A 14,593-nucleotide genomic window follows, 5' to 3' on the forward strand; every position below is an offset into this window, starting at 1 on the left:
CTACACTGTCCCATCAAACACTCCCACGGCAGGTACAGCACGGGTTAAATACAGAGTAATGCTCCATCTACACTGTCCCATCTACACTGTCCCATCAAACACTCCCAGGGCAGGTACAGCACGGGTTCGATACAGAGTTAACCTCCGTCTACATTGTCCCATCAAACACTCCCAGGACAGGTACAGCATGGGTTAAATACAGAGTAAACCTCTCTCTAAACTGTCCCATCAAACACTCGCTGGACAGGTACAGCACGGGTTAGATACAGAGTAAACCTCCGTCTACATTGTCCCATCAAACACTCCCAGGACAGGTACAGCATGGGTTAAATACAGAGTAAACCTCTCTCTACACTGTCCCATCAAACACTCCCAGGGCAGGTACAGCACGGGTTAGATACAGAGTAAACCTCCGTCTACATTGTCCCATCAAACACTCCCAGGACAGGTACAGCATGGGTTAAATACAGAGTAAACCTCTCTCTACACTGTCCCATCAAACACTCCCAGGGCAGGTACAGCACGGGTTAGATACAGAGTAAACCTCCGTCTACATTGTCCCATCAAACCCTCCCAGGACAGGAACAGCACGGGTTAGATACAGAGTACAGCTCTCTCTACACTTTCCCATCAAACACTCCCATGGCAGGTGCAGCCCGGGTTAGATAGAGAGTAAAGCTCCCTCTACACTGTCCCATCAAACACTACTAGGGCAGGTACAGCACGGGTTAGATACAGAGTAAAGCTCCCTCTACACTGTCCCATCAAACACGTCCTGGGCAGGTACAGCATGGGTTAGATGCAGAGAAAAGCACCCTCTACACTGTCCCATCAGACACTCCCAGGACAGGCACAGCACGGGTTCGATACAGAGTAAAGCTCTCTCTACACTGTCCCGTCAAACACTTCCAGGGCAGGTACAGCACGGGTTAGATACAGAGTAAAGCTCTCTCGACACTGTCCCATGAAACACTCGCAGGGCAGGTGCAGCACGGGTTCGATACAGAGTAAAGCTACCTCTACACTGTCACATCAAACACTCCCAGGGCAGGTACAGCACGGGTTAGATACAGAGTATAAGCTCCCTCTACACTGTCCCATCAAACACTCCCAGGACAGGTACAGTACGGGTTAGATACAGAGTAAAGCTCCCTCTACACTAGCCCATCAAACACTCCCAGGACAGGAACAGCACGGGTCAGATACAGAGTAAAGCTCCCTCTACACTGTCACATGAAACACTCCCATGGCAGGTACAGCACGGGTAAGATACAGAGTAAAGCTCTCTCTATAGTGTCCCATCAAACACTCCTAGGGCAGGTACAGCACAGGTTAGATACAGAGTAAAGCTCCCTCTACACTGTCCCATCAAAAACTCCCAGGGCAGGTACAGCACGGGTTAGATAAAGAGTGAAGCTGTCTCTACACTGTCCCATCAAACACTCCCAGGGCAGGTACAGCATGGGTTAGATACAGAGTAAGGCTCCCTCTACACTGTCCCATCAAACACTCCCAGGGCAGGTACAGCACGGGTTAGATACAAAGTAAAGCTCCCTCTAATCTGTCCCATCAAACACCCCAACGGCAGGTACAGCACGGGTTAGATACAGAGTAAAGCTCCCTCTAAACTGTCCCATCAAACACTCCCACGGCAGGTACAGCACGGGTTAGATACAGAGTAAAGCTCCACATACACTGTCCCATCAAACACTCCCAGGTCAGGTACAGCACGGGTTAGATACAGAGTAAAGCTCCCTCTACACTGTCCCATCAAACACTCCCAGGGCAGGTACAGCACGGGTTAGATAAAGAGTAAAGCTCCCTCTACACAGTCCCATCAAACACTCCCATGGCAGGTACAGCACGGGTTAGATACAGATTAAAGCTACCTCTACACAGTCCCATCAAACACTCCCAGCGCAGGTTCAGCACGGGTTAGATACGGAGTAAAGCTCTCTCTACACTGTCCCATCAAACACTCCCATGGCAGGTACAGCACGCGTTAGATACAGAGCAAAGCTCCCTCTACACTGTACCATCACACACTCCCATGGCAGGTACAGCACGGGTTAGATACAGATTAAAGCTACCTCTACACTGTCCCATCAAACACTCCGAGGGCAGGTACAACGCCGGTTACCTACGGAGTAAAGCTCCCTCTACACTGCCCATCAAACACTCCCAGGACAGGTACAGGACGGGTTAGATACAGAGTAAAGCTGCCTCTACACTGTCCCATCAAACACTCCCAGGGCAGGTACAGCACGGGTTAGATGCAGAGAAAAGCTCCCTCTACACTGTCCCATCAAACACTCCCAGGGCAGGTACAGCACGGGTTAGGTACAGAGTAAAGCTCCCTCTACACAGTCCCATCAAACACTCCCAGCGCAGGTTCAGCACGGGTTAGATACAGAGTAATGCTCCCTCTACACATTCCCATCAAACACTCCCGGGGCAGGTACAGCACGGGTTAGATACAGAGTAAAGCTCCCTCTACACTGTCCCATCGAACACTCCCAGGGCAGGTACAGCACGGGTTAGATAAAGAGTAAAGCGCCCTCTACACAGTCCCATCAAACACTCCCAGCGCAGGTTCAGCACGGGTTAGATACAGAGTAAAGCTTTCTCTACACTGTCCCATCAAACACTCCCAGGGCAGGTACAGCAGGGGCTAGATACAGAGTACAGCTCTCTCTACACTGTCAAATCAAACACTCCCAGGGCAGGTACAGCACGGATTAGATACAGAGTAAAACTCCCTCTAGACTGTCCCATCAAAAACTCCCAGGGCAGGTACAGCACGGGTTCGATACAGAGTAAAGCTCCATCTACACAGTCCCATCAAACACTCCCAGGACTGTTATAGCATGGGTTAGATACAGTGTAAAGCTCACTCTACACTGTGCCATCAAACACTCCCAGGGCAGGTACAGCACGGGTTAGATACAGAGTAAAGCTCTCTCTACACTGTCCCATCAAACACTCCTAGGGCAGATACAGCACGGGTTAGATAGAGAATACAGCTCCCTCTACACTGTCCCATCAAACACTCCCAGGGCAGGTATAGTACCCGTTAGATGCAGAGAAAAGCTCTTTCTACACTTTCCCATCAAACACTCCGAGGGCTGGTACAGCATGGGTTAGATACAGAGTAAAGCTCCCTCTACACTGTCCCATCAAACACTCCCACGGCAGGTACAGCACGGGTTAAATACAGAGTAATGCTCCATCTACACTGTCCCATCTACACTGTCCCATCAAACACTCCCAGGGCAGGTACAGCACGGGTTAGATACAGAGTAAACCTCCGTCTACATTGTCCCATCAAACACTCCCAGGACAGGTACAGCATGGGATAAATACAGAGTAAACCTCTCTCTAAACTGTCCCATCAAACACTCGCTGGACAGGTACAGCACGGGTTAGATACAGAGTAAACCTCCGTCTACATTGTCCCATCAAACACTCCCAGGACAGGTACAGCATGGGTTAAATACAGAGTAAACCTCTCTCTACACTGTCCCATCAAACACTCCCAGGGCAGGTACAGCACGGGTTAGATACAGAGTAAACCTCCGTCTACATTGTCCCATCAAACACTCCCAGGACAGGAACAGCACGGGTTAGATACAGAGTAAAGCTCCCTCTACACTTTCCCATCAAACACTCCCATGGCAGGTGCAGCCCGGGTTAGATAGAGAGTAAAGCTCCCTCTACACTGTCCCATCAAACACTACTAGGGCAGGTACAGCACGGGTTAGATACAGAATAAAGCTCCCTCTACACTGTCCCATCAAACACGTCCAGGGCAGGTACAGCATGGGTTAGATGCAGAGAAAAGCACCCTCTACACTGTCCCATCAAACACTCCCAGGACAGGAACAGCATGGGTTAGATACAGAGTAAAGCTCTCTCTACACTGTCCCATCAAACACTTCCAGGGCAGGTACAGCACGGGTTAGATACAGAGTAAAGCTCTCTCGACACTGTCCCATGAAACACTCGCAGGGCAGGTGCAGCACGGGTTAGATACAGAGTAAAGCTACCTCTACACTGTCACATCAAACACTCCCAGGGCAGGTACAGCACGGGTTAGATACAGAGTATAAGCTCCCTCTACACTGTCCCATCAAACACTCCCAGGACAGGTACAGCACGGGTTAGATACAGAGTAAAGCTCCCTCTACACTAGCCCATCAAACACTCCCAGGACAGGAACAGCACGGGTTAGATACAGAGTAAAGCTCTCTCTACACTGTCCCATCAAACACTTCCAGGGCAGGTACAGCACGGGTCAGATACAGAGTAAAGCTCCCTCTGCACTGTCACATGAAACACTCCCATGGCAGGTCCAGCACGGGTAAGATACAGAGTAAAGCTCTCTCTATAGTGTCCCATCAAACACTCCTAGGGCAGGTACAGCACAGGTTAGATACAGAGTAAAGCTCCCTCTACACTGTCCCATCAAAAACTCCCAGGGCAGGTACAGCACGGGTTAGATAAAGAGTGAAGCTGTCTCTACACTGTCCCATCAAACACTCCCAGGGCAGGTACAGCATGGGTTAGATACAGAGTAAGGCTCCCTCTACACTGTCCCATCAAACACTCCCAGGGCAGGTACAGCACGGGTTAGATACAAAGTAAAGCTCCCTCTAATCTGTCCCATCAAACACCCCAACGGCAGGTACAGCACGGGTTAGATACAGAGTAAAGCTCCCTCTATACTGTCCCATCAAACACTCCCAGGTCAGGTACAGCACGGGTTAGATACAGAGTAAAGCTCCCTCTACACTGTCCCATCAAACACTCCCAGGGCAGGTACAGCACGGGTTAGATAAAGAGTAAAGCTCCCTCTACACAGTCCCATCAAACACTCCCAGCGCAGGTTCAGCACGGGTTAGATACGGAGTAAAGCTCTCTCTACACTGTCCCATCAAACACTCCCATGGCAGGTACAGCACGCGTTAGATACAGAGCAAAGCTCCCTCTACACTGTACCATCAAACACTCCCATGGCAGGTACAGCACGGGTTAGATACAGATTAAAGCTACCTCTACACTGTCCCATCAAACACTCTTAGGGCAGGTACAACACCGGTTACCGACGGAGTAAAGCTCCCTCTACACTGCCCATCAAACACTCCCAGGACAGGTACAGGACGGGTTAGATACAGAGTAAAGCTCCCTCTACACTTTCCCATCAAACACTCCCAGGGCAGGTACAGCACAGGTTAGATGCAGAGAAAAGCTCCCTCTACACTGTCCCATCAAACACTCCCAGGGCAGGTACAGCACGGGTTAGGTACAGAGTAAAGCTCCCTCTACACAGTCCCATCAAACACTCCCAGCGCAGGTTCAGCACGGGTTAGATACAGAGTAATGCTCCCTCTACACATTCCCATCAAACACTCCCGGGGCAGGTACAGCATGGGTTAGATACAGAGTAAAGCTCCCTCTACACTGTCCCATCAAACACTCCCACGGCAGGTACAGCACGGGTTAAATACAGAGTAATGCTCCATCTACACTGTCCCATCTACACTGTCCCATCAAATACTCCCAGGGCAGGTACAGCACGGGTTAGATACAGAGTAAACCTCCATCTACATTGTCCCATCAAACACTCCCAGGACAGGTACAGCATGGGTTAAATACAGAGTAAACCTCTCTCTAAACTGTCCCATCAAACACTCGCTGGACAGGTACAGCACGGGTTAGATACAGAGTAAACCTCCGTCTACATTGTCCCATCAAACACTCCCAGGACAGGTACAGCATGGGTTAAATACAGAGTAAACCTCTCTCTACACTGTCCCATCAAAAACTCCCAGGGCAGGTACAGCACGGGTTAGATACAGAGTAAACCTCCGTCTACATTGTCCCATCAAACACTCCCAGGACAGGTACAGCATGGGGTAAATACAGAGTAAACCTCTCTCTACACTGTCCCATCAAACACTCCCAGGGCAGGTACAGCACGGGTTAGATACAGAGTAAACCTCCGTCTACATTGTCCCATCAAACCCTCCCAGGACAGGAACAGCACGGGTTAGATACAGAGTACAGCTCTCTCTACACTTTCCCATCAAACACTCCCATGGCAGGTGCAGCCCGGGTTAGATAGAGAGTAAAGCTCCCTCTACACTGTCCCATCAAACACTACGAGGACAGGTACAGCACGGGTTAGATACAGAGTAAAGCTCCCTCTACACTGTCCCATCAAACACGTCCAGGGTAGGTACAGCACGGGTTACATACAGAGTAAAGCTCCCTCTACACTGTCCCATCAAACACTCCCAGGGTAGGTACAGCACGGGTTACATACAGAGTAAAGCTCCATCTACACTGTCCCATCAAACACTCCCAGGGCAGGTACAGCACGGGTTAGATACAGAGTAAAGCTCCTTCAACACTGTCCCATCAAACACTCCCAGGGCAGGTACAGCACGGGTTAAATCCAGAGTAAAGCTCCCTCTACACTGTCACATCAACCACTCCCACGGCAGGTACAGCATGGGTTAGATACAGAGTAAGCCTCCCTCTACACTGTCCCATCAAACACTCACAGGGCAGGTACAGCACGGGTTAGATACAGAGTAAAGCTCACTCTACACTGCCCCATCAAACACTCCCAGGGCAGGTACAGCACGGGTTAGATACAGAGTAAACCTCCCTCTACACTATCCCATCAAACACTCCTAGGGCAGGTACAGCACGGGGTAGATACAGAGTAAAGCTCCCTCTACATTGTCCCATCAAACACTCCCAGTGCAGGTACAGCACGGGTTAGATACAGAGTAAAGCTCCCGCTACACTGTCCCATCAAACACTCCCAGGGCAGGTACAGCACGGGTTAGATACAAAGTAAAGCTCTCTCTACACTGTCCCATCAAACACTCCCAGGGCAGGTACAGCACGGGTTAGATACAGAGTAAAGCTCCCTCTACAATGTCCCATCAAACACTCCCAGGGCATGTACAGCACGGGTTAGATACAGAGTAAAGCTCCCTCTACAATGTCCCATCAAACACTCCCAGGGCAGGTACAGCACGGGTTAGATACAGAGTAAAGCTCCCTCTACAATGTCCCATCAAACACTCCCAGGGCATGTACAGCACGGGTTAGATACAGAGTAAAGCTCCCTCTACAATGTCCCATCAAACACTCCCAGGGCAGGTACAGCACGTGTTAGATACAGAGTAAAGTTTCCTCGACACTGTCCCATCAAACAGTCTCAGGGCAGGTACAGCACGGGTTAGCTATAGAGTAAAGCTCCCTCTACACTGTCCCATCAAAATCTCCCAGGGTAGGGACAGCATGGGTTACATACAGAGTAAAGCTCCCTCTACACTGTCCCATCAAACACTCCCAGGGCAGGTACAGCACGGGTTAAATCCAGAGTAAAGCTCCCTCTACACTGTCCCATCAACCACTCCCACGGCAGGTACAGCATGGGTTAGATACAGAGTAAGCCTCCCTCTACACTGTCCCATCAAACACTCACAGGGCAGGTACAGCATGGGTTGGATACAGAGTAAATCTCACTCTACACTGCCCCATCAAACACTCCCAGGGCAGGTACAGCACGGGTTAGATACAGAGTAAACCTCCCTCTACACTATCCCATCAAACACTCCTAGGGCAGGTACAGCACGGGGTAGATACAGAGTAAAGCTCCCTCTACATTGTCCCATCAAACACTCCCAGTGCAGGTACAGCATGGGTTAGATACAGAGTAAAGCTCCCTCTACACTGTCCCATCAAACACTCCCAGGGCAGGTACAGCACGGGTTAGATACAAAGTAAACCTCTCTCTACACTGTCCCAGCAAACACTCCCAGGGCAGGTACAGCACAGGTTAGATATAGAGTAAAGCTCCCTCTACACTGTCCCATCAAACACTCCCAGGGCAGGTACAGCACGGGTTAGATACAGAGTAAAGCTCCCTCTACAATGTCCCATCAAACACTCCCAGAGCATGTACAGCACGGGTTAGATACAGAGTAAAGCTCCCCCTACAATGTCCCATCAAACACTCCCAGGGCAGGTACAGCACGGGTTAGATACAGAGTAAAGTTTCCTCGACACTGTCCCATCAAACACTCCCAGGGCAGGTAGGGCACGGGTTAGATACAGAGTATAGCTCCCTCTACACTGTCCCATCAAACACTCCCAGGGCAGGTACAGCACGGGTTAGATACAGAGTAAAGCCCCCTCTACACTGTCCCATCAAACACTCCCAGGGCAGGTACAGCACGGGTTAGCTATAGAGTAAAGCTCCCTCTACACTGTCCCATCAAACACTCCCAGGGTAGGTACAGCACGGGTTACATACAGAGTAAAGCTCCCTCTACACTGTCCCTTCAAACACTCCCAGGGTACATACAGCACGGGTTACATACAGACTAAAGCTCCCTCTACACTCTCCCATCAAACACTCCCAGGGCAGGTACAGCACGGGTTAGATACAGAGTAAAGCTCCTTCTACAGTGTCCCATCAAACACTCCCAGGGCAGGTACAGCACGGGTTAAGTCCAGAGTAAAGCGCCCTCTACACTGTCCCATCAACCACTCCCATGGCAGGTACAGCACGGGTTAGATACAGAGTAAACCTCCCTCTACACTGTCCCATCAAACACTCCCAGGGCAGGTACAGCACGGGTTAGATACAGAGTAAAGCTCACTCTACACTGCCCCATCAAACACTCCCAGGGCAGGTACAGCACGGGTTAGATACAGAGTAAACCTCCCTCTACACTATCCCATCAAACATTCCTAGGGCAGGTACAGCACGGGTTACATACAGAGTAAATCTCCCTCTACACTGTCCCGTCAAACACTCCCAGGGCAGGTATAGCACGGGTTAGATATAGAGTAAAGCTCCCTCTACACTGTCCCATCAAACACCCCCAGGGTAGGTACAGCACGGGTTACAGACAGAGTAAAGCTCCCTCTACACTGCCCCATCAAACACTCCCAGGGCAGGTACAGCACGGGTTAGATACAGAGTAAAGCTCCTTCTACACGGTCCCATCAAACACTCCCAGGGCAGGTACAGCACGGGTTAAATACAGAGTAAAGCACCCTCTACACTGTCCCATCAAACACTCCCAGGGCAGACACAGCACGGGTTAGATACAGAGTAAAGCTCCCTCTCCACTGTCCCATCAAACACTCCCAGGGCAGGTGCAGCATGGGTTAGATACAGAGTAAAGGTCCCTCTACACTGTCCCATCAAACACTCCCAGGGCAGGTACAGCACGGGTTAGATACAAAGTAAAGCTCTCTCTACACTGTCCCATCAAACACTCCCAGGGCAGGTGCAGCACAGGTTAGATATAGAGTAAAGCTCCCTCTACACTGCCCCATCAAACACTCCCAGGGCAGGTACAGCACGGGTTAGATACAGAGTAAAGCTCCCTCTACAATGTCCCATCAAACACTCCCAGGGCATGTACAGCACGGGTTAGATACAGAGTAAAGCTCCCTCTACAATGTCCCATCAAACACTCCCAGGGCAGGTACAGCACGGGTTAGATACAGAGTAAAGCTTCCTCGACACTGTCCCATCAAACAGTCTCAGGGCAGGTACAGCACAGGTTAGATACAGAGTAAAGCTCCCTCTTCACTGTCCCATCAAACACTCCCAGGGCAGGTACAGTACGGGTTAGATACAGAGTAAAGCCCCCTCTACACTGTCCCATCAAACACTCCCAGGGCAGGTAGGGCACGGGTTAGATACAGAGTAAAGCTCCCTCTTCACTGTCCCATCAAACACTCCCAGGGCAGGTACAGTACGGGTTAGATACAGAGTAAAGCCCCCTCTACAATGTCCCATCAAACACTCCCAGGGCAGGTACAGCACGGGTTAGCTATAGAGTAAAGCTCCCTCTAAACTGTCCCATCAAAATCTCCCAGGGTAGGTACAGCATGGGTTACATACAGAGTAAAGCTCCCTCTACACTGTCCCATCAAACACTCCCAGGGCAGGTACAGCACGGGTTAAATCCAGAGTAAATCTCCCTCTACACTGTCCCATCAACCACTCCCACGGCAGGTACAGCATGGGTTAGATACAGAGTAAGCCTCCCTCTATACTGTCCCATCAAACACTCACAGGGCAGGTACAGCATGGGTTAGATACAGAGTAAATCTCACTCTACACTGCCCCATCAAACACTCCCAGGGCAGGTACAGCACTGGTTAGATACAGAGTAAACCTCCCTCTACACTATCCCATCAAACACTCCTAGGGCAGGTACAGCACAGGGTAGATACAGAGTAAAGCTCCCTCTGCATTGTCCCATCAAACACTCCCAGTGCAGGTACAGCATGGGTTAGATACAGAGTAAAGCTCCCTCTACACTGTCCCATCAAACACTCCCAGGGCAGGTACAGCACGGGTTAGATACAAAGTAAAGCTCTCTCTACACTGTCCCAGCAAACACTCCCAGGGCAGGTACAGCACAGGTTAGATATAGAGTAAAGCTCCCTCTGCACTGTCCCATCAAACACTCCCAGGGCAGGTACAGCACGGGTTAGATACAGAGTAAAGCTCCCTCTACAATGTCCCATCAAACACTCCCAGGGCATGTACAGCACGGGTTAGATACAGAGTAAAGCTCCCCCTACAATGTCCCATCAAACACTCCCAGGGCAGGTACAGCACGGGTTAGATACAGAGTAAAGTTTCCTCGACACTGTCCCATCAAACACTCCCAGGGCAGGTAGGGCACGGGTTAGATACAGAGTATAGCTCCCTCTACACTGTCCCATCAAACACTCCCAGGGCAGGTACAGCACGGGTTAGATACAGAGTAAAGCCCCCTCTACACTGTCCCATCAAACACTCCCAGGGCAGGTACAGCACGGGTTAGCTATAGAGTAAAGCTCCCTCTACACTGTCCCATCAAACACTCCCAGGGTAGGTACAGCACGGGTTACATACAGAGTAAAGCTCCCTCTACACTGTCCCTTCAAACACTCCCAGGGTACGTACAGCACGGGTTACATACAGACTAAAGCTCCCTCTACACTCTCCCATCAAACACTCCCAGGGCAGGTACAGCACGGGTTAGATATAGAGTAAAGCTCCCTCTACACTGTCCCATCAAACACTCCCAGGGCAGGTACAGCACGGGTTAGATACAGAGTAAAGCTCCCTCTACAATGTCCCATCAAACACTCCCAGGGCATGTACAGCACGGGTTAGATACAGAGTAAAGCTCCCCCTACAATGTCCCATCAAACACTCCCAGGGCAGGTAGGGCACGGGTTAGATACAGAGTATAGCTCCCTCTACACTGTCCCATCAAACACTCCCAGGGTAGGTACAGCACGGGTTACATACAGAGTAAAGCCCCCTCTACACTGTCCCATCAAACACTCCCAGGGCAGGTACAGCACGGGTTAGCTATAGAGTAAAGCTCCCTCTACACTGTCCCATCAAACACTCCCAGGGTAGGTACAGCACGGGTTACATACAGAGTAAAGCTCCCTCTACACTGTCCCTTCAAACACTCCCAGGGTACGTACAGCACGGCTTACATACAGACTAAAGCTCCCTCTACACTCTCCCATCAAACACTCCCAGGGCAGGTACAGCACGGGTTAGATACAGAGTAAAGCTCCTTCTACAGTGTCCCATCAAACACTCCCAGGGCAGGTACAGCACGGGTTAAGTCCAGAGTAAAGCGCCCTCTACACTGTCCCATCAACCACTCCCATGGCAGGTACAGCACGGGTTAGATACAGAGTAAACCTCCCTCTACACTGTCCCATCAAACACTCCCAGGGCAGGTACAGCACGGGTTAGATACAGAGTAAAGCTCACTCTACACTGCCCCATCAAACACTCCCAGGGCAGGTACAGCACGGGTTAGATACAGAGTAAACCTCCCTCTACACTATCCCATCAGACATTCCTAGGGCAGGTACAGCACGGGTTAGATACAGAGTAAACCTCCCTCTGCACTGTCCCATCAAACACTCCCAGGGCAGGTACAGCACGGTTAGATACAGAGTAAAGCTCACTCTACACTGCCCCATCAAACACTCCCAGGGCAGCTACAGCACGGGTTAGCTATAGAGTAAAGCTCCCTCTACACTGTCCCATCAAACACTCCCAGGGTAGGTACAGCACGGGTTACATACAGAGTAAAGCTCCCTCTACACTGTCCCTTCAAACACTCCCAGGGTACGTACAGCACGGGTTACATACAGACTAAAGCTCCCTCTACACTGTCCCATCAAACACTCCCAGGGCAGGTACAGCACGGGTTAGATACAGAGTAAAGCTCCTTCTACAGTGTCCCATCAAACACTCCCAGGGCAGGTACAGCACGGGTTAAGTCCAGAGTAAAGCGCCCTCTACACTGTCCCATCAACCACTCCCATGGCAGGTACAGCACGGGTTAGATACAGAGTAAACCTCCCTCTACACTGTCCCATCAAACACTCCCAGGGCAGGTACAGCACGGGTTAGATACAGAGTAAAGCTCACTCTACACTGCCCCATCAAACACTCCCAGGGCAGGTACAGCACGGGTTAGATACAGAGTAAACCTCCCTCTACACTATCCCATCAAACATTCCTAGGGCAGGTACAGCACGGGTTACATACAGAGTAAATCTCCCTCTACACTGTCCCGTCAAACACTCCCAGGGCAGGTACAGCACGGGTTAGATATAGAGTAAAGCTCCCTCTACACTGTCCCATCAAACACCCCCAGGGTAGGTACAGCACGGGTTACAGACAGAGTAAAGCTCCCTCTACACTGCCCCATCAAACACTCCCAGGGCAGGTACAGCACGGGTTAGATACAGAGTAAAGCTCCTTCTACACGGTCCCATCAAACACTCCCAGGGCAGGTACAGCACGGGTTAAATACAGAGTAAAGCACCCTCTATACTGTCCTATCAAACACTCCCAGGGCAGACACAGCACGGGTTAGATACAGAGTAAAGCTCCCTCTACACTTTCCCATCAAACACTCCCAGGGCAGGTGCAGCATGGGTTAGATACAGAGTAAAGGTCCCTCTACACTGTCCCATCAAACACTGCCAGGGCAGGTGCAGCATGGGTTAGATACAGAGTAAAGCTCTCTCTACACTTTCTCATCAAACACTCCCGGGTCAGGTATAGCACGGGTTTGATACAGAGTAAAGCTCTCTCTACACTGCCCCATGAAGCACTCCCGGGGCAGGTGCAACACGGGCTAGATACAGAGTAAAGCTCTCTGTACACTGTCTCATCAAAGACTCCTGGGGCAGGTACAGCATGTGTTAGATACAGAGTAAAGCTCACTCTACACTGTCCCATCAAACACTCTCAGGACAGGCACAGCATGGATTAGATACAGAGTAAAACTCCCTCTACACTGTCCCATCAAACAATCCCAGGACAGGTACAGCACGGGTTAGATACAGAGTAAAGCTCTCTCTACACTGTCCCATCAAACACTCCCGGGACAGGTACAGCACGGTTTAGATACAGAGTAAAGCTCCTTCTACACTGTCCCATCAAACACTCCGAGGGCAGTGCTGAGGGACTGAAGCCCGGCGCAGAGTAAAGTTCCCTCTGCTCTGCACCACCAACATGCCTGAGCCCTAAACTCAGATGAGCGCCCTCTGCTGGTCTCAGCAGCGGGAGAACCAGGCGGCGGAGGTCCCACCCCTCGGACACCCCGATTGGTTGGAGGACCCGCCGCCACCTCAGTCCTCCAAGATCCGCCCACTCTCCCTATTGGTCGGAGCTCACGTCAGTCCTCGCCCTAGAGTTGATGACCTGCCCAGTCCGGCTCCCTGCAGCAGACGCCGGGCTGCGGCCGCTCAATCATAGAAACATAGAAGATAGGAGCAGGAGTAGGCCATTTGGTCCCTCGAGCCTGCTCCGCCATTCAATGAGATCATGGCTGATCATCCAAACTCAGTACCCTATCCCTGCCTTCTCCCCATATCCCTTGATCCCTTTAGCCTTAAGAAATATATCTTACTCCTTCTTGAATATATTTAATGAATTGGCCTCCACGGCCTTCTGTGGTAGAGAATTCCACAGGTTCACCACTCTCTGGGTGAAGAAATTCATCCTTGTCTCTGTCCAAAATGGCTTACCCCTTATCCTTACCCTTGGTTCTGGACTCCCCGACCATCGGGAACATTCTTCCTGCATCTAGTCTGTCTAGTCCTGTTAGAATTTTATAAGTTTCAATGAGATCCCCTCTCATTCTTCTAAACTCCAGCGAGTACAAGCCCAATTGACCCAATCTCTCCTCATACGTCATTCCTGCCACCCCAGGTATCAGCCTTGTGAATCTTCACTGCACTCCTTCCATGGCAAGAACATCCTTCCTCAGATAAGGCGACCAAAACTGCACACAATACTCAAGGTGTGGTCTCACCAAGGCCCTGTACAACTGCAGCAAGACATCCTTGTTCCTGTACTCAAACCCTCTTGCTATGAAGGCCAACATACCATTTGCCTTCTTAACTGCCAGCTGCACCTGCATGCTTACCTTCAGCGACTGGTGCACAAGGACACCCAGGTCTCATTGCACTTCCCCTTCTCCCATTCTATTGCTGTTCCGATAATAAT

The sequence above is a fragment of the Somniosus microcephalus genome, chromosome 4 (assembly GCF_052327205.1).
Source record: "Somniosus microcephalus isolate GS21.2 chromosome 4, FLI_Smic_1.0, whole genome shotgun sequence".
NCBI lineage: Eukaryota > Metazoa > Chordata > Chondrichthyes > Squaliformes > Somniosidae > Somniosus > Somniosus microcephalus.